Genomic DNA, 19805 nt, shown 5'->3' with positions numbered 1-19805 from the left:
TCGAGCAGAAACGCTCTAAGTCTCACGACGCCACAACAGAGGAGGCCACAAGGACTCGTCCCCCTCCTGAAGGTGATCCGGATTACCGGAGTATGCTTCTATCAATGGATAGAGGTTTGCAAAGTGGCATAACCTCTCTGGGTAATAAAATGAACGCACTCTCATACGGGATGGACAGGATGGTGGAATGCCTGGAAAAACACGCAGAGAGATTTAATATGTCAGAGCGGAGACTTACAGAAGTAGAGGAAGCAAATACTACGCTGGACTCGGACCATAAACAGCTTGGGAAGGTCATGCGTGTCCTACAAGATAAGATGGAGGATTTGAAGGCCCGCTCTCGACGCTGCAACCTTAGAATCACTGGCCTACCGGAGACGACCCCGACTGGGAATATGGAACTCTTTGTTGAGAAACTCCTGGTAACCTTACTGGGGGAGGGAGTGTTCTCCAATATGTTTGTAGTAGAGAGGGCGCACCACTCCATGGGGCCTCGCCCGTCCCGGGATCTCCGCCGCGCCCAATCATAGCAAAACTGCTCAACTACTGGGACAGAGATGCTGCTGTACGACTGGCCCGGGGAAAACAGGCACTGGTGTACAAGGGATCGACGATATCTCTGTTCCCAAATTTCACCGCTCGAGTGCAAGAGTGAACAAGCAGGGTCGCTCACACATCTTCACAGACCCGAAGGTCTTACAGTAGGCACTAAAAGGATGGTCCAAAGAACAGCGCCAGAGCCCGGAAAGACAACTTTTGGATGAAGCGGCAGGAGGATCACTGGAAGAACTGGACTGAACCGCCCGCATGCTCTTCGGTGGAGGGGCATTATGGGAGTGCGATGGTCAGGGTGCTAATGAGCGGAGTGGGGGCGGAAAGCCTACTGTCTGAAGACTTCAGATCAGGTACACTTTGGGCGTGATAAGTTGTACGATCTCCAGAGGTAGTAATGGGATGGTAAACATGGTTCAGGTCAATTGGACCCTGCAAGACTGTCACAACCGGATGGCTGGGAGACTGAGGAGGAAAGCTGAGGGTACATCAGACGTGTACAGGGCAGATGGTGTCACACCCAAATATCCAAAACTTACTGGGGAATGCATTGGGTGCCACAGTGCGCATACCTGGGAACGGGGTTGGATCAGGTTATGCAGCTCTGGCCTGCAAACGTGTTTGATCTTAGAGGCTGTATCACTACTTGTCGGCAAAGCGAGGGGTCAAGCGATTGTTTGCAAATGACAGTTTGGAGTTTGAGAGTGACCTCTGTCCATGAGTGACACACACCAGAATAGCATACTAAGTTTTGGGGGGCAGTAGGGGGGATAAGTGGGGGTTCTTGGGGATGCAACGCAACCGAGTTGTGGGTGGTCAGGTGTGGGAGGGGGAGGGGAAGGAAGGGTAATGGTACTGGTATTTTTTATGTTAGTAATGACAGTTAGATTTTTGTATGGTGCACACAATACATCCAAGTTACACAGGTCAGAACGCAATACCCGCCCTGCAAAGCAAGACAACGTCACCTAGCGGAGCATCGGCTCCGAGAACAATAGACTCTCTCCGTGCAATGCCGTGGAATGTTACAGGGCTTAACGACCACTGCAAATTACAAAAAGTGTTGAACTATCTGAATAGACAGAACATAGATATAGCCTTAATACATGAGACTCACCTTTCACTGAACAGCGCGATACTTCGCAGTAGAGGTCTGTAGGGCAATATCAATGCCTCAGGCTTTACAACCCACACCAGAGGGGTGCAGACATGGGGTAATCCCAGATCGGAATCTATGATTGAGCAGTTACTGGCAGACACAGATGGCTGCCTTGTGATATCCAAGTGCAAAGGAAGGGGAGTAGAATTGATTATAGTGAACGTTTATGGTCCCAACTATGACTGCCGGAGTTTTACACGACATTGGCAACCACAGTAAGCAGTTATAAGAGAGCACAATTCCTATGGGGCGGGGATTTTAATTTAGTCAGAAACCCAGAAATGGATAGATCAGAGGGCCCGGTGAGGAGGCCGGTGGTGGCTGCTAGAGCATTGAAAAGTGTTTTGATTAGTAGGGCCCTCTGCGATGTCTGGAGGGAAGGGAATCCTGAAAAGTGTGGTTTTACGCATTATTCCACCCATTAAAATTTGCACACTTGTATAGCTTACTGGCTGGCTTCCACGTCTCTCATGGATCAGGTTCGCTCATGCCAGGTACTCCTGCAAACTCTCTTGGATCACTCACCGCTACTGCTGATCCTGGCCACTCCCAAGAAAACTATACAGCCGTTCACATGGCGATTTCCCCCTTTTTCATTGCTAGACCCCCTTTTCAAGGAAGAGCTGGCAGAGGCTATAGATACTTTTTTTTAAATTAATGGCGGCTCTGTAGACAGCTTTCTAACAGTTTGGGAGGCATTTAAAGTGTACATACGGGGGTGGCCATGGTCAAGCACTTGGGGGTTCTCCGATCCATACGTCAGAGGTTGGCGGTACTGGAGCAAAAGCTAGAAGAGTTGGAGGCGTGTCAGCTAATAGGGAAGGGTGGGGATACTGCTAGTGAAATGAAGGATCTGCTTGCTGAATATCAATAAGCTGCAGACAGTGAGGTCAAGCATCTGGGCAAATATGCCACAGCACATGTCTATGGGGAAGGTGATAGGCCTGGATAGGTACTGGCACAAATTTTGAAAGCCAAACGCAGTACGGCGCTTATCACTGAACTTCGGTCGGCGGAGGGTGAAACGTTGACGGATGAAGCAGAAATAGCAGACAGATTCAAGCAATATTACTCTGAACTATATGCCTCCCTTGCTACAGATTCGGATACAGAAATTTTAGACTATCTAGAGCATATCAAATTGTCATTCCTAACAGACACATTTAGAGAATTCCTTATGCTCCCCATTGAAAAGGATGAGATCGTGCAGGCACTGGCGGGAATGAGAACAAATAGCGCCCCGGGCACGGATGGCCTCCCGGTAGGCTTCTATAAGGCCTTTTTAGACCTGCTACTCCCACATATCTCAGCACTATTCAAAGATATGTGTGTCTTGGGCGAAATGCCACAATCTATGAGGGAAGCGATCATAGTTGCTATCTCCAAGCCAGGTAGCCCGCCGGAGGAATGTGGTTCCTATCGACCGCTTTCCTTGCTCAACGTAGACACCAAGTTATTTGCTAAAATCTTGGCCAATCGCTTGGCTCTGCTGGCCCCGGTACCGGTGGCTCCTTAACAAGCCTGGTTTATTCCTAACAGGAATCTTACGTATAATTTACAAACGGTATTCGGAACAATGCAGCACGTTAAACAAGACATCAGGGCAGCAATCTTCCTTGAAATGGAGAAAGCCTTTGACTCGGTTGAGTAGTCCTTCATGAGGCTGGTGCTGACCAGGATGGGACTTGACTGTGTCTTCCTGCAACTGATTGGAGTGCTGTATAACACTCCATTGGCTCGTGTACAGCTGGGGAATCTGGTTACAGAAATGACTTCTAGGAAAAATGGGAATTCCATTTTTGGTGGTGGTGTGCACACATATACTTCGACCTTGTGGTCTACTTCAATTCATTGAGTGAAATGATTCATTCTGACAAAAATTTCTTTTTCCAAGAAAATTCAAGTATTTTATTTCATATTATTTTCAATCTTCATTTATGCAAATTTATTCTTAGCAGATCCATATCACTTTTAAATTCCACATATACCCTATGCATTTCGGGTCATATGGGACCCTTCCTCAGGGGTCTGTGTATAGAAAAAACAAGGATATTTTGAGCCAGCCTCTTAAACACAGCAACTTATGCCAAGAACACATTCTGTTAATCACTTTTATCAGTGTGACTGGTTATATAACTGTGCAAACTGTAAACATGTCAAAAACACTGCCCAATTTTCATTAATCCATCAAGAACGCCAAAAAACTCTATACCATGTACATCGCAACTGGGTGTTATTAAAAAATCAAAATCCCACGAGTCTTCTATGGTTACTGAAGGTGCACGTACCCCTGGAAAATACATCTCCTTTGAACAATTGGTCTGGGTTCTGATATAAAGTGTTATCTCATACTCATAAAAATAACTGTGCCTAACTGAAAATTAAGTTAAACTGAAAATTAAACTTCAAGAACGAAGAAAAACGCAGCGGTTTTCCCGTTGTTACTTACGGAAGTGGAAAGTGACTAGTGCCTCGATGTTCGGCCAATCCGAATCTCGCTAACAACGCTAGAACTACTCATTGTTTATATCTGGTGATTTGATTGGGCGAATACATGACCATGTGATCGCGGTCCCGCCGGACCGTCATAATAATAATGTTTTCATCAAATGTGTAGATTTAAATCATTCTTGTTTCTAATAACTGAAAAGACCATGGAATCAATAGTTCTATCAATAATGTGCTGTGACCTCATTATTAAACGATCGAGTAAAAAGCTGATCGTGGTTTCAAATGTATACAAAAAATATATTAGATGCAATTATATGAGTTCATGAAACACATGTAAATCAAACGAAACGGAAATCATCATGATGCGTGTGCTGTAACCAAAGTTAAAAATTCCAATGAACATTTTTTGGTCGGCCATCTTGGGGTGGGAATGAATCCTAATGTTGATAGGTACATTAAATGTTATGAACAGCGGAATACAATAATACATTCCTAGCAAATATTTACAAAAAACATGATATCTCTATCCTGTCATTGAGTCCTTCGGGGTGTTGACTACCCATTTTACGAATCCAAAAGTACTCAGATCTAAGTCTTTTTTTATGTACATCAATGCCTGGTTCTGGTTTAATCACTTCCAATATAGTGAATCGAAGTTGAGAAATGTTATGTCCTTCTTTCATCCAATGCATTGCCACTGAGGACGTATGATTTTTTTGACGTATATTACTCTTATGTTCCGTGATTCCTATTTAGATTTTTCGCTCAGTTTGACCGACATACAATTTCGCACATGGGCATTTCATACCATATATCACACCCTTCGTATCGCATGTGCTGGAATGAAGTAGAGGGATTTTTTTCCCAGTCATTGGGTGTGTGAATGTTTGGCCAGTTATAACATTGTTACAATATGTGCAATTCTCACATTTATGCATGCCTTTGAATATTTTTTCTTTGGTCTTAGATTTTTGTCTTTTTAACAGTTCTTTTATGTTCTTTGATCTATTGTAAGCAAATGTTATTCGGTCCACGAATAATGGTTGAAGATCTGGTTCTTGCGTGATCAAAGACCAATGTTTTCGCATGATTTTTGTAATTTGTGATGTCTGCATTGAATGTTTCAAAACACATACTGTGAGCTTATGTTCTTTTTTTCTTTGCGCTTAAGTAAAGATTTGCTGCTCATTTCCATTGCTCTTGTCTTTGATTCTTGTAGTAATGTTTTTGGGTAACCACGTTTGATGTATTTCTGGATTTGATTGTTAATTGTGATTGACACATCATCTGGGTTGGACATGATTCTTTTTTGACGGATAAATTGTGACAACGGTAAATGCTTCTTAAGAGAGTGATGATGGAAACTTTCATAATGTAGACAGCTATTCCTGTCTGTATCTTTGATGTGGACATTCGTGCGAATTTGTCTGTTATCAATGGAGATTTTAACATCCAAGAAGGCTAGTTCTTGATATTCGATTTGATGAGTGAATTTTATTCTTTCGTGTTGTTGGTTAAGAATATAAATGTTTTCTTCTAGTTTCTCTTTGGCACCTTTCCATATTATAAAGATATCATCAATGTATCTTTTGCATATCATTAATCCTTCTTGCCAGTTGGGATTGTTGATGATATGATCTCTTTCCAATTTAGCCATAAAGGTGTTCGTGTAGGATGGAGCCCCCGCAAATCCCATGGACGTACCACTGCTCTGAGGTTCCGTGACGATCGTAAGTGGTGTTTCCGACTCGCACGAATATGGTTGAGTCTGGTTTCTACGAACCGCAAATGACGAGTTTAGTGGGTGTACGCGTTTTCGCTGTGCTAGCGTAAACCGTTCGTCTGTTTCGTGGGTTTCTCTATCTGTACCCACGGGTTCCATCTTAGATACGGCATCCATTTTGTCTCTTGCCCTCAAGTAGCCAGCGAACGGACGTTGTCCGCTTCGCGACCCTGGGATTCCCAAGACTTTTGCGGAAGACACGTTTCCTTTGAAAGTGTCTTTATGATGAGGGAGATGACACTGTAAGGCAGATGGCCCCGCTCGAGGCTCATCTTGCCGTGCCGGTCTATTGTTTTAGTTGTGCATCTCATTAGGCACGTCCCTTTGATGCCTGCAGCTCGTGTTTCCCGATACCATCCCTTTTACACCCTTTCCGATCTCCCCACTGTTTCTGCCTTCCTCTGCACCTGTTTCTGTTCCTTCTTCGATTTGTTTACTGCCGATTGGAATGTACTAATGGTGGGAAGATGAGTTTTTACAGTTGGGAACCACCGAATGTTTCTGTACTTATGTTCCGGGCCCTGAATACATGAAAGCGACCCCTTATGGTCTTTACGATGGGAACCAAGTTGTAAACCTTTGTGTACCATGTTAACCTATGAGATAAAACTGTATAAAAGTAGCGACCCACAGTAGCAATTCGAATCAGGCTCCGTGAACCTACATGTGATGTACTTCTCGTGACTTCTGTGTTCCCTGCAGTAATAAACCTCGAATCTTTGACGCCGAAGGAAGTGCCCCGTGTCTCTGTCATTTGTACGCCGGAACAGGTTACCCACGAAGGTTTCAGGTGTTGTCCCCTGGCACCGCTGGGTCTTAGAAAAACCCTGTCCTTCAGCACTGTTCAAAAAAATCATTTTCCCATTGAAGATAGCTATGGAATAATGCATAGTGTAACAATTCCATAAGTAATACTTTTTCTGATCCTATAATTTCATTCTCCAATAGACACCATTCCATGGCTTCAAGTCGCTCATTGTGAGGGATAGAGGTGTAAAGCGAAGTTACATCTATTGAACATAACTATGTTTCTTCATTGGCTGAAATGTCAATGGTCTTTAATATGTTTAAGAATGATGTAGTGTCTTTTATATACGTGCACCAACTTTGTACTAAAGGTTGCAGGAACCAATCAAGGTATTTACCCAATGGTTCTGAAAGTGATCCACATGCTGACACTATGGGTCTGAATGGTGGTTTGGTGGCATGCTTATGAATTTTTGGAAGCATGTAAAATTGTAGTCTGCGTGGATGTTTGATATTTAAGAATTGGTACGTTTTTATGGTTATCCACTTCATTTCTAAAGCGTGATCCAATATATTTTTCAATGTTACAGCAAATGTGTCTGTCGGATCTTGATCCAATTTTCGATACGTATTAATGTCCTGCAAATGAGTTTGCACACTTTCATTGTAGTAATCAGTGTTCATCACTACAAGGGCGCCCCCTTTATCAGCTTTTTGTATGGTGATATCCGTTGTGTCCATCAATGTCTTCAATGTGCTCCATTCTTTCATAGAAAAATTGCTTTTGGTGCCACTCAGGTAGTTGATTTTTTTCATTTCTGTCATGATGACTCTCTCATATGCTTCAATCGTTTTGAGAGATGTAGGTGCACAAAAAGTGCTTTTTGTTCTAAATTCTTTGGTGATACCTTCAGATTTTTTAGTAGGTGGAAGGTTGTTAAAGACATTCTTTAGACGCAATGTTCGTAAAAATTTAAAGATGGCTATTTCAGTCTCTTGTGGATTTGACTTGTATACTGGAACGAATGTGAGACCTTTATTCAATAGGTTCATTTGAGCTTTAGTTAATTGTTTGTCAGATATATTTATGACAAGTTCGTCTTCTTCTTTGTATTTGATCTCAATTCTCTCTCCGCCTCCGTTTCTTTTGTTTTTTCTTTTCCCCCTCCTTGTGTTGAGGATTCTCCCCGTTTTCTCTAAAGGTGCGCTGTTTGCCGCCGGACTTGTCAATAAAAAAGACGTCTTTCCTTGTTGATCCTTTTGTACTACTTGAGCATTTGTTCCCACTGGTGTTCTATTTTGTGTTGTGTCAGAATCTGACACCATGCTTTCTTGTGACAAACTTATCTTTGTAGATGGTTGTTGCCATTTCCTTTGATGATATATATCTGCCCAGCTATAGACTTCTTCTAATTTGTAGTCTATGGTGTCCCGTCTGTATTTTTTAAACTTTCTGTCCTCAATCTCTATAGCGTATTTATCCAATTTTTTATTGATGTCATCCAGTAATGCAGTTAAGTCATCATGAGTGTTAAGTTCCCTCTTAATTCCTTCCAGTTCTTCTTCAACTGCCTTTAATTCCTTTGAAAGTTCTTCCACTATTAACAAAATCAAGTCCAGACTGCATTTATTGAGAATTTGGTACCATTTTTCTAGGAATGCTTTATTGTTCCTGCACAACATTGGTTTTAATGCTATCCTTAATCCCCTAGGGATGAGTTTATTCCTATGGTAATGTATTAAAGTTGTTGCGTGTAACCTTTGGTTAATTTCGCGTTTGCTGACTTGTTCCAGTTGTTTTAAAAGTTGGTTAACCGTGCTCAATTGTGGGCTGAAAGGTCTAGTTTCCTTGATTAGTCCATACATTTGTTCAGCTTCTTCTGCGGTGTAAGCTAAAGTCTCTGCTTTATTTGTTGTGAGTTGTGCAATATCTTCTAAATTCATATTTTCACTGTGGTGCTGCCGATGGGGGGGTAGACAACTATCGAACAAATCTTTTAAGATCCGTTGGAGCACTCTATTGACGTTGTAATATCTTATTAATTCTTTGTAATTGTTGTGCAGCTCCCTCCCAGTGTTTTCTCTAGGAACACTATACGTAAATGACTTCTATGAAAAATGGGGATTCCATTTTTGGTGGTGGTGTGCACACATATACTTCGACCTTGTGGTCTTCTTCAATTCATTGAGTTAAATGATTCATTCTGACGAAAATTTCTTTTTCCAAGAAAATTCAAGTATTTTATTTCATATTATTTTCAATCTTCATTTATGCAAATGTATTCTTTGCAGATCTATATCACTTTTAAATTCCACATATACCCTATGCATTTCGGGTCATATGGGACCCTTCCTCAGGGGTCTGTGTATAGAAAAAACAAGGATCTTTTGAGCCAGCCTCTTAAACACATCAACTTATGCCAAGAACACATTCTGTTAATCACTTTTATCAGTGTGACTGGTTATATAACTGTGCAAACTGTAAACATGTCAAAAACACTACACAATTATCATTAATCCATCAAGAACGCCAAAATATTCTGTACCATGTACATCGCAACTGGGTGTTATTAACAAATCTAAATCCCACAAGTCTTCTATGGTTACTGAAGGTGCACGTACCCCAGTAAAATACATTTCCTTTGAACAATTGGTCTGGGTTCTGATATAACGTGTTATCTCATACTCATAAAAATAGCTGTGCCTAACTGAAAATTAAGTTAAACTGAAAATTAAACTTCAAGAACGAAGAAAAACGCTGCGGTTTTCCCGTTGTTACTTACGGAAGTGGAAAGTGACTAGTGTCTCGATGTTCGGCCAATCCGAATCTCGCTTAGAACGCTAGAACTACTCTTGTTTATATCTGGTGATTTGATTGGGCCAATACATGACCACGTGATTGCGGTCCCGCCGGACCGTCATAATAATAATATTTTTATCAAATGTGTAGATTTAAATCATTCGTGTTTTTAATAACTGAAAAAGGCATGGAATCAATAGTTCTATAACTAATGTGCTGTGACCTCATTATTAAACAATCGAGTAAAAAACGATCGTGGTTCCAATGTATACAAAAAAATATATTAGATGCAATTTTATGAGTTCATGAAACACATGTAAATCAAACGAAATCCAACGGATCTTAAAAGAATCTGGTTACAGACCACATTGGTATTTCTAGAGGAACCAGACAGGGTTGTCCACTGTCCCCAACTCTATATGCCTTAAGTGCAGAACCATTGGCGTGCGCGCATAGAGAATACTATGGGCATAAAGGCATACAATTTCCTACAAATAATATAGTGGTATCAGCGTATGCAGATGACACATTACTGTATTTGAGAGACCCTGAAAACAATTTATCCTTGGTCCTCAGGGAGGTGGTGCACTTTGGAGGGCTATCGGGCCTGAGGGTCAACTGGTCGAAATCTATTGTGTTCCCACTCACTCCGATCACGTCGCAATTCGAGATGGATTATCCCCTGCAATGGTCCTCGGAGTCGATTCGATATCTAGGTATCAGATTGTACACTAACTCGGAAATCGTGTTCCAGGAGATCTACGGCATCGCAGTTTCCAAACTGGAAGATGACATTGAAACGTGGATTAGGTTACCACTGTCATTGATTGGCAGGGTCTCCATAATGAAAATGGTGATACTGCCCAGATTCTTGTTTCTATTTACATATATCCCTATTGTTCTATTGCGTTCCTTTTTTCTAAGACTCAACAAATCATTGATAAATCTTGCTTGGGCGGGTAAACAGGCCCGGGTCCAACGGCGTGTGTTCACATTACCATACCACATGGGGGGAGTGGGTGTGCCCGACCTCGAGTTATATTATAGAGCGCCACAAGGTGCACAAGCGCACAGCTGGATACATGGGACGACGGACATTCCGTTTATCCGAATGGAAAAGCTATTTGCTAACCCTCCTCCCCTACCAGCCATAATTTTTTAACCTGTGGATCGTAGAACAGGAATCTTAGATTCTCTCAACTCGACGTGTCACGCCTGGCACTGCCTGTTACAGCTTCAAGCAGGGGCACTGCTATACTCACTGGAGATGCCTATAGAATGTGTGGTTTGGTTGGCCCCTGCAGAGATAGGGGGTTCACAAGAGCGCTGTGTACATTAAACACAGTAATGGTGGGGGATTTGTTTCTGGATGGAGTAGTGAAGACTTGGCACGAGGCTCTGGACAGGGCGGACGCAGTTACCCTGCTACAGCGCTTCCAGTTCCACAGAGTGCGCAGGGCCCTGCGCGACATCCTGGGGGACGACTTGAATGAGCCTCCTGAGGTGCAAGAACTGACATATATTATAAAGTCCAATTCACCCCGCAAGATCGTTTCCAACATATACAAGCGGGCGATGTCTCACAGAGCATACCAGTACACTAAGGCCAGGCTGGCCTGGCAACGGGACTTGGACACAACAATACACGACGACATGTGGTATTACTGCTGTAATGTATATCACTGCATGGTAAGCACATACAAATACATTTCAAATACATTAATAGAGTGTATTACAACTTGGGGAGATTGCATAGATATGGGCTCAGGAATGATGCTACCTGCGACAGGTGCCACTCCCCAGCAGCGGATTTCATGCATCTTGCATGGAGCGGCCCGGGACGATTTAATTATTGGGAAACGGTCTTTCGTTAGCTAAGTACTATAGTTGACTCAGAGATTGCTCTTAACCCAGCGATCGCACTGTTGGGATACTCTAAAACACTGCCCAAGGCAATGCGTAGATTAGTAGACATGGGGTTATTATTGGCTAAGCGCAAGATTGCAATGTGCTGGATGAGGGGCTCCCTTCCCACTATGACACAGTGGTCGCGTGATCTGCTATCTTCCTCCATGCAATTGGAAAATTTCAGTGAATTCCTTCCTCCTAGGAGTAGGCCGAAGAACTTTTGGGGGCTATACACAACGTATTTGCTTAATAAGGGGGTGGAAGCGGCTAATGAGAATGCAACAGAACCTGGAGAGGGCACTGATAACACCACCTAGGGGCCAGCACGTCACAAAACACAAACAATGACATCCATCATACGATGGGACCTGCGTAAAGCCCAAATACGCGGTCCGAACAGAAGACTCAGGTGTAAGAACTGACATTCCTAAAGACACGTGGCAGGGGGGAGAATATAAATGTAATTGATACTGAGTCTAGGTCAAGATGCGTGCTGAGGTAATTCCTGACTGTAGCGAACTGTGCAGAAAATGTTTGTTTACTTTGTTTTCATATATGATTACTGATGCTAGTACACTAGAGATTAGTCTTGCAATGTACTGTTTGTGAAAGCCCTGAGTGAATGATGCTGCCTTCCCCATGAGATGTTGGCAATTAAGCGGTGTAAAGTGTATCCTAACACCGAGCCGCCGGCCCCAGGGTTGTAGGCATATGGCTGTGTACTTCAGCGACAAAACCTTTCAATAAAACTGTTAAAATGGGGAGAAAAAAATCTCTTTCTAGTAAATTTACGCTCGTATTTTATGACTAGCCAAAATGAGTAAAGTTACTCTAATGTTTAAAACTAAATTACATGTGTAGATTTACTCACAGGTTTAATTTACCTTTGTGAATAACCCTGTGAGGGCCTTCCGATACACCTTTTGACAATGTGTTACAGTAATCTAACAGTGAATGGAACATACGGTTGATGAACATAAATGTGGTGAGGCACAAAACGGAGGAATCTTCTTAACTTCTTGACAGTTATAAATGTAAAAAAAGGTTGCAGTGACTCTTCCTCAAGATGAGAACCTGGGGCCTCATTTATGAAAAGTGACGCATCGCTGCGTGAAAGCAGCGATGCGTCACTTTTCACTGCGCCCTCCTTGCGACACCAATGATGCGTCATATTTACAGTATGACGCATCATGTCGCAAGGAGTTACAGATACGTCAGTATTTCTGACGTATCTGTAGGCGCAAAAGTGACGCATTGCTGGAGTGTGTCACAGAAGTGACGCAACTCCAGCAATGTGTCCTTTCACATGGGGCAAACCCCATGTGAAAGGGCTTGCGTCAGTCTTACGCCTGCTGTGAGGCAGGGGTAAGATTTTGACGCATTTGAGTCCTAGAAGTGGCGCAGTGAAATCTCATAGATTTCACTGCGTCACTTTCATGACCCTTTCTTGCGTCAATACGCCCCCCTTGCATACATTATACTTGGGGCAGGTATAATGTGGCGCAGGGGTTTACAAAAAGTGACGCATCTACCTAGAAGTGTCACTTTGTAAATATGGCACAACAAGGCACATTTTTTACGCCACTGGTGCGTCACAAAAAGTGACGCACCGGCGGCGTAAAAGTGACGCACAGCCTCATAAATGAGGCCCCTGGGATTTTAGGTGCATGAATAAATTAGAAATAGGTTCGATGACGACGTTCTGCCAGACCTCGTGGTGTTTCGTGTCCGATATTTGCTCAGAGTGGCTCACTCTTTAGAGATAGTGGCGAGTGGCGTAAAATTGTCTCCTGTTTAGCTCAGGGGCCAGTTCAGCAGAGACTTCACAGTAGCCGATTTTCAGCCTTGTAAGAAAGCACGCTGCATTCCTATCTGCATACTCCTCACATTTTATTTTGAACGCAAGCTACTGCCCTCGGGTCAGAAGGGAAACTACAGAGAGTCACCCAGGCTGGAGACAAAACATTTCATCTAATCGCGAGCAGAAACAACATGAAATTGCTCGCACCTGCCCTGCCGTCACCTGCTCTTGAGCATGCATTAGTCAATCGGTGAAATATTCATCGTAAAGTCGACTGAAACTATTGTTTTCTATAGTGTATGTCTTCAGGTAGACCTGTGGGTTGTTGACACATGCGTAGATGAATCATGCCCAATTTGCAAACTTTAAAAAGTTAGATTTGGTGAGGTGGGTGTGCTGGTTGGCAACTGAAGAGACCACTGCAACAGAGGTTACCCCAATTAATGTATGCAATTAAAAAAAAGTCAAAATCCGTTCAACACCAAGCTTCCTTGCGAGTTGCCTGTTATTTGGTGCGAATACATTGAAATGCCATGTGCTATCTCCGCATCAAATAACTGGCACTACAACTGAATACACCCCTAAATGGGGAATAACGTGCAGAACCGGAAATATGGTATTCCTTTCTGCATTAAATTCCCCTTCCGGGTCGAATAACAAGTCTTTTCCTGCAGGGTTGCTGATGGGGGTCAAGGTGTGAACAGGGAGACTTTGCCAAACTGTGGTTTGGCTACAGGGAGCATTAAACTCTCTCCCACCCCTGGTGTTGGAGCAAGATGTTCGTTCAGGCGCCAGGCTGTGCCTCTGCCAGCAGCCACTCTCCCCATCCAGTGCAATACGTTATAACAGAAGCCTAATGGCTTTTACAACATCATTATTACATTTGTGTTTCAATATGAAAAGACCAGACCTATTGGCTTCAACAGTGGGAAATGAACATTTGAATAACAATGAACATTTGGCTGAAAATTAATAGTTCTTGTGTTACATCAGGGCGACTAAGGCACCGATATTTACACTTTGGCCAAAAAGGAATAGGCCATTTCTTGATTCCCAACTGAATTATGAGGCCTTATCGGGCCACACCCGATGTATTCGTGGTCTTTCTGCAACAGTGCTACCTGTGCAAAACTGCCAGTTGAGTCAGACAACAGTCTTCCTTGATCAGCCAGTACACACGTTTACCCGGAACCCGAGCAGAGCTTCGTATTCCAGTGTACAGCAGTGAACCTTATATAAAAGGTTGACACTGTAAATTACAGCTCAAAGTGATTTTATGATAGAGCTTCTAGTGGGTGAGACTTCATTAGGGTTCCTACTTCCTACACCAAATCAGAGGTACAAAATCAATAGATCCATAAGTAAAAAATAGGGGTTTCCACAGGTTACAACCAGGTTTCCTACAGTAAGTATGTAACACCCAAGAGCACACAGACGGATCTTGTTGTTGTTTAAAAACCTTTCTGCTTGTGCCAGTGGCTCAAAAATGGTGTCATACTCCAAACTTTAAGTTACTCTACATGTTTACCACCCTCTTTGCCAGGCAATCCATGTAATCACAGCCTTCCCCTGTTCATTACTTTGGGTGGGGAAATGCAGAGGTGGGCAAATGGGACATCTGCCATTTTTTGACAGATGTCGTTTTACTACCAATTTCCAAATCAGGCTCTTTCAGACCTTCTGTATGCTTTGACCTTCATGTACATGTATTTTTCCATGGATGTCCTGAAAATCTGGTATGGATTCGACCTTCTGGACCTGCATTGGAATCGCATGGTTTAGCGCTGGCAGTGAGATATTTGGATATCACACAAGGTTAAAGGGCAAAGTAGGAGAAAAACAGCTTGAAGAGTCAATGCACTTGCCTTAGGGATATGACTGTGTGTTTGTGTGTATATTCTGGTGCCTGCTACTCTGAGGTTGCCTTTCCCAATGCCAGTCTTATAGGTAAGGGGTTTAATTTATACACTAACCGATGAAATTTGTTTGGAACCACCCAATAGCAGGACCCAAAGCCAGGAAATAGCTCTGGAGGTTAATTGGTCTTCTTCAAAGATGTATGCTCACATGTTAGGTCACATATTTCCAGGACAGGATGGTAGCTCTTGCTGATGATGTGTCTACTACTGCAAGAACAATACATGGAAAGATCCAGTCTCTGTAGGCTAACTTGAGAAAGAGGTGGTACCTGATGCTTAAACATATCTTTGACATCGAAAGTCTAAAATTCAAATACCAATAAAACAGCTCCACGGCGTATCTGGCTGAATTGTGAATCTACCCTGCACATCCAACCCAACCCAGCCTTGCAACCTTTCAAGGTCAGCAAAATGAGTTCAGTTAGCTGCGGTATTAATGACAGGTGCTCCTTGAACTGGAAGATACAACTCATTACCTTTGGAGCATGTAATCAGCTTTATTTATTATGTGTATGAATGACTAATTCATTCCGCATCCTCTATAATCTCAGTGGGAAAAAAATACAAGGGGCGCTGCTTGCTCTGTTATTTAGGTATTTTTTAGTCAAAATCAGAAGTTGTGGAACCCCTTCCCTTCCCTCCTTTCCCCGCCCCAAAGAGTATTAGTACAATCATGCCACGGGCTCTTTGACTCTCTGTCACACATCCTGTAGTTTCTGGACATCTTCTCACGTTCTGACCCCTACACATGCCCTGTGATGTATAAGCATTCCAGGGCGCTACAAAATCCTGTACACACTCTGTGGTGTCTAAACATAGTATGCTGATGTATTAACCACTACATACATCTTTGGTGTGTGAGCATTCTAGGGTGTCAGACAGTCCTATTAACATCCTGTGGTCACTAGCCATTCTACGATATTCTCAACCGCTACACTTATCCTGTGGTGAATATGCTTTATAGAGTGTTATAAACTCCTATAAAAATCCTGTGGTGTCTAAACACAGTATGCCGTTGTACTAACCCCTGCTCATGTCCTGTGGTGTATAAGCACTCTATGGTGTTATAAACTCCTATAAAAATCCTGTGGTGTCTAAACACAGTATGCTGTTGTAGTAACCTCTGCACATTCCTGTGGTGTAAACGCACTCTAGGGTGTTATAAACTCCTATAAAAATCCTGTGGTGTGTAAACATAGTATGCCGATGTACTAACCCCTGCACATGTCCTGTGGTGTATAAGCATTCTAGGATGTTATAATTTCCTATTAACATCCCTGTGGGTTCAAGCAATCCTATGATGTTCTAAACTCCTACACTTATCCGCGGGTGAATAATGTTCAGAAGGTGCTATAAACGATAAACAAACTGTCGTTTCTAAAGATAGTATGGTGATGTAATAAACCCAAGACACTTCCTGTGGTAGCTAAACATCCCATAGGGATTTTAATCCGTGCACACATCCTACGGTATCTAATCATCCTGTCAAGTCCTACCCCCATGTGCAAAACCTATAGTGTCCGAGTATATACCATGGTTCAATCAACAAAATATGTGCCAATGCCTGCCACGAATACATCGGCTAATAGCAAGTTTTTGATACAGCGCCGCCAACACAGTCTTTATTTCACGAGAAGCTGCGATTTAAGGGATGAGATGGCCCTGAAAGGATCTGAATTTGTTACATTCAGGTTGCACACAAATGTGTGTAATAGTTTATATTAATTTACCCTGTGTGATAATAAATGTAATCACTTCAAAAGTGTGTTCCGTAATTGTACTTCGACTAATAGTAATATTAATAATATTAATAGTAACAAGCACCGTTATTATTACTGTTCATAGCAATTACACTCATTTTATAAATATACTGTTAATATCAGCACCCATACGCCACAAAAACTTCTTTCTGTATTTCTTCACTTATCTGAATGTTCTATTGAGTCACAAAACTGCTTTATAACCTAGCATTTGAAATAAATATTTTCCTATTGATAAGTGTTGGATGGACGGGGACAGACAGATGGGGATCGATGGATGGACGATGCGATAGGGATGGATGGATGGATGGATTAGACGAATGTATGGATGAACGAAAGTATGGATGGCCCTTGTAAAGTGTTCTACACATAGACAACCTTGTCGAGGAGCTGCGAAATGGGACTAATAAACGACGTGGACTAATTGCTACCAATCAGTAGAAGAAAGGGTGGCTTCTGGTAGCGCCCCTGGTCTTCTAGTGTTTTTTTAAATGACCAGAGGAGGCGTGTCACGTGCCCAAGTGTAGGTAATGTTTTTAGTGCGTGGTGAACGGAGGTCCGGTTCCTGACCAGGAAACAGGCATCTAATGGCCTTTGTGCGTCATCTGAACAACATTTCCAGCAACACGTCTCCCTTTAATCCTATCACAACTTAAAGGGAGGCTTTCATTATTAGTTATGTGTCACTTCTTTTGATCCCCAGTGGTCCGTGAGTAATCGTTCTGGACAAAAACTCTCATCCACCACATAGTCTTGCAAATCGTTTGCCACACCAAAGTAGCAGCAGCACTCCTCATGTGTGCATTCTGGAGACAGAAACATGTATCCAGGTGCCTTTCGGGTACGTTTGTGACCAGTGTCATGAAGCAGAGGAGTCTATTTATGACCCGGTGTGCATCGCGTTAGCTCCATGCAATGTGGTACACGTGCGTGGCAAACCTTAACCACTTCGATGCTGATGACGAGCTCAGCTCATCATGAGGCTTACCAGACGTGTGCTGATGACGAGCTGAGCTCGTAATGTAATGCGGTAATTTCAAAAATGCCGCACACAGCGGGAAAAGCCACCGCATCGAAGCGGTTAAGTAAGATTTAGGAAGCCACGCAAGGCTACTTTGAATGGGCCTGAATGGCTCCATAAATCTGGAGTAAAGCAACACGCCGCAAATTGCTGCGTTGCCATACTCTGCCCTGGGAAGATGTTGCATGGGTGTTCCCACGTAACTCCCATGGATTTTGACGCATTCCCAGATTTACAAGAAATGGTAAATATTTGTATTTCTCCTCGTTTCTTCCTCTTTCTATGTGTGTTGCAGAATGCAGCCCACATAGAAAGAGAAATATGCCTCTCAGGATTGTTTTTCTGCAGGAAGCTATCCCTTCGTACAAAAACAGCCCTGCATGAAACACAGGCACCCTTGCAGGATTATGCAAGGATAGGCTGCCAAAAGGGTGATAATGCAGGATAAAAGGCAGGAATTGCCTTAAATACGGTGCATTCCTGCCCTTTCCATGTCATGCAGTGCAGTGCAGTAAGTTGACTTTTTTTGTGCTGCACTGTGAGACATTCGGCTAAATAGGCCCCAGAATAGTGATCCAGGGACATTAATTCACCACGCTGAACAGCTATTTTTGTTTCAAAACCACCAAAATTCTTTATAGACTTCAAATCGCTGATGGTCTGAATGAGAACCACGAGTTGGAGCTAAAATAGGCACAAATTGCACTAACACCTGGTTTAGCACCAGGACCTAAGTTCGCATTGTAATTCTCCCTGTGATAGCCTGGGGGTGGAGGGGCAGCAATCAACAACAGATGTTATTTTGTGATCATTGTCCAGACTAATCAGTGTCCAGATTTGAATAGCATGCACAAGGCAAGTGCAATTACCATGTGCACGTCATTCCGCATTAGTTTCCAGCTGCGAGCACTCGCTTCAGTATACTTAAGTGTAAATCTGCACAACATTTGCAAAGTAATCATTTTACAGTAGCAATTGTGGTGAACATTTGAACTTGCCCTGATGCAGGAAACGCTTCTGGGCCTAAGTTATTTTGATAAATTACTATGACATCATTCAAGCTCATATTTAGGCTTGATGTTTTAAATGTTTCAGAAAAATAAAAGTAATGTTGAGCGGGGCAAATAAACATGGCACCTGCCTGGCATTCATTTGTGTCTTGAATTCATCCGCTGCACCAGAGGTTGGATTGAAGGTGCAGAGTTCTTCCCCAAGCGGGTGAGGATATCTAAATATGGAGGTATTAAAATTGGGTTACTTCTTCTCGAGGTGAAGCCTCAAGCAAACCCGAAATTAACTTGTGCTCAACCTACAGGTAGCTTAACAGAAAACAGTCAGGGTTAGCGCAGAGGCAATGTATAAAGTATGTGTGCAACACTCCAAACAGCACTACAGTGTAAAAACACCACAAGAAGATACCACAACAGGTTTAGAAAAATAGAGTAATTATCAATAAATAAAACAAGACCAAAATGACAATGATCCAATAAGTAGAACCAGAGATATGCAACTCTTTTTCTTTTAGTGAAAACAGCACCATAAGCACAAAGCACCAACTGTGGATATCTGTTCGCACCGGACTGTGTCAAAGTCACAAGTGCAGGCCAATGGAGCACGGCCGGTTACATGGACCCAGTTAGGCCTGCTGTACACAGTAACTTCAATCTTTGTTTACCGAGCATTGCGATATCCACATCGACGATGCAGCGCGCAGCCAAAGCTATGAGTTGGTTCCGAGGTGCAGCGAGGATGCAATACAAGGTCCTGTATTGTTGTTGAAGATCTAGCTGACAATGGCTTGCGATGCTAAGTCCAGCAGCAAGGATGCGTTGCGCAGTCGGAACGATGCATCGCTTCTGAGGAGCTACAAGGCTGCGTTGCCGAATCTGGCATTGTCATTGAGG

The sequence above is a fragment of the Lissotriton vulgaris genome, chromosome 8 (genome assembly GCF_964263255.1).
Source record: "Lissotriton vulgaris chromosome 8, aLisVul1.2, whole genome shotgun sequence".
NCBI lineage: Eukaryota > Metazoa > Chordata > Amphibia > Caudata > Salamandridae > Lissotriton > Lissotriton vulgaris.
This window is presented reverse-complemented; position numbering follows the sequence as displayed.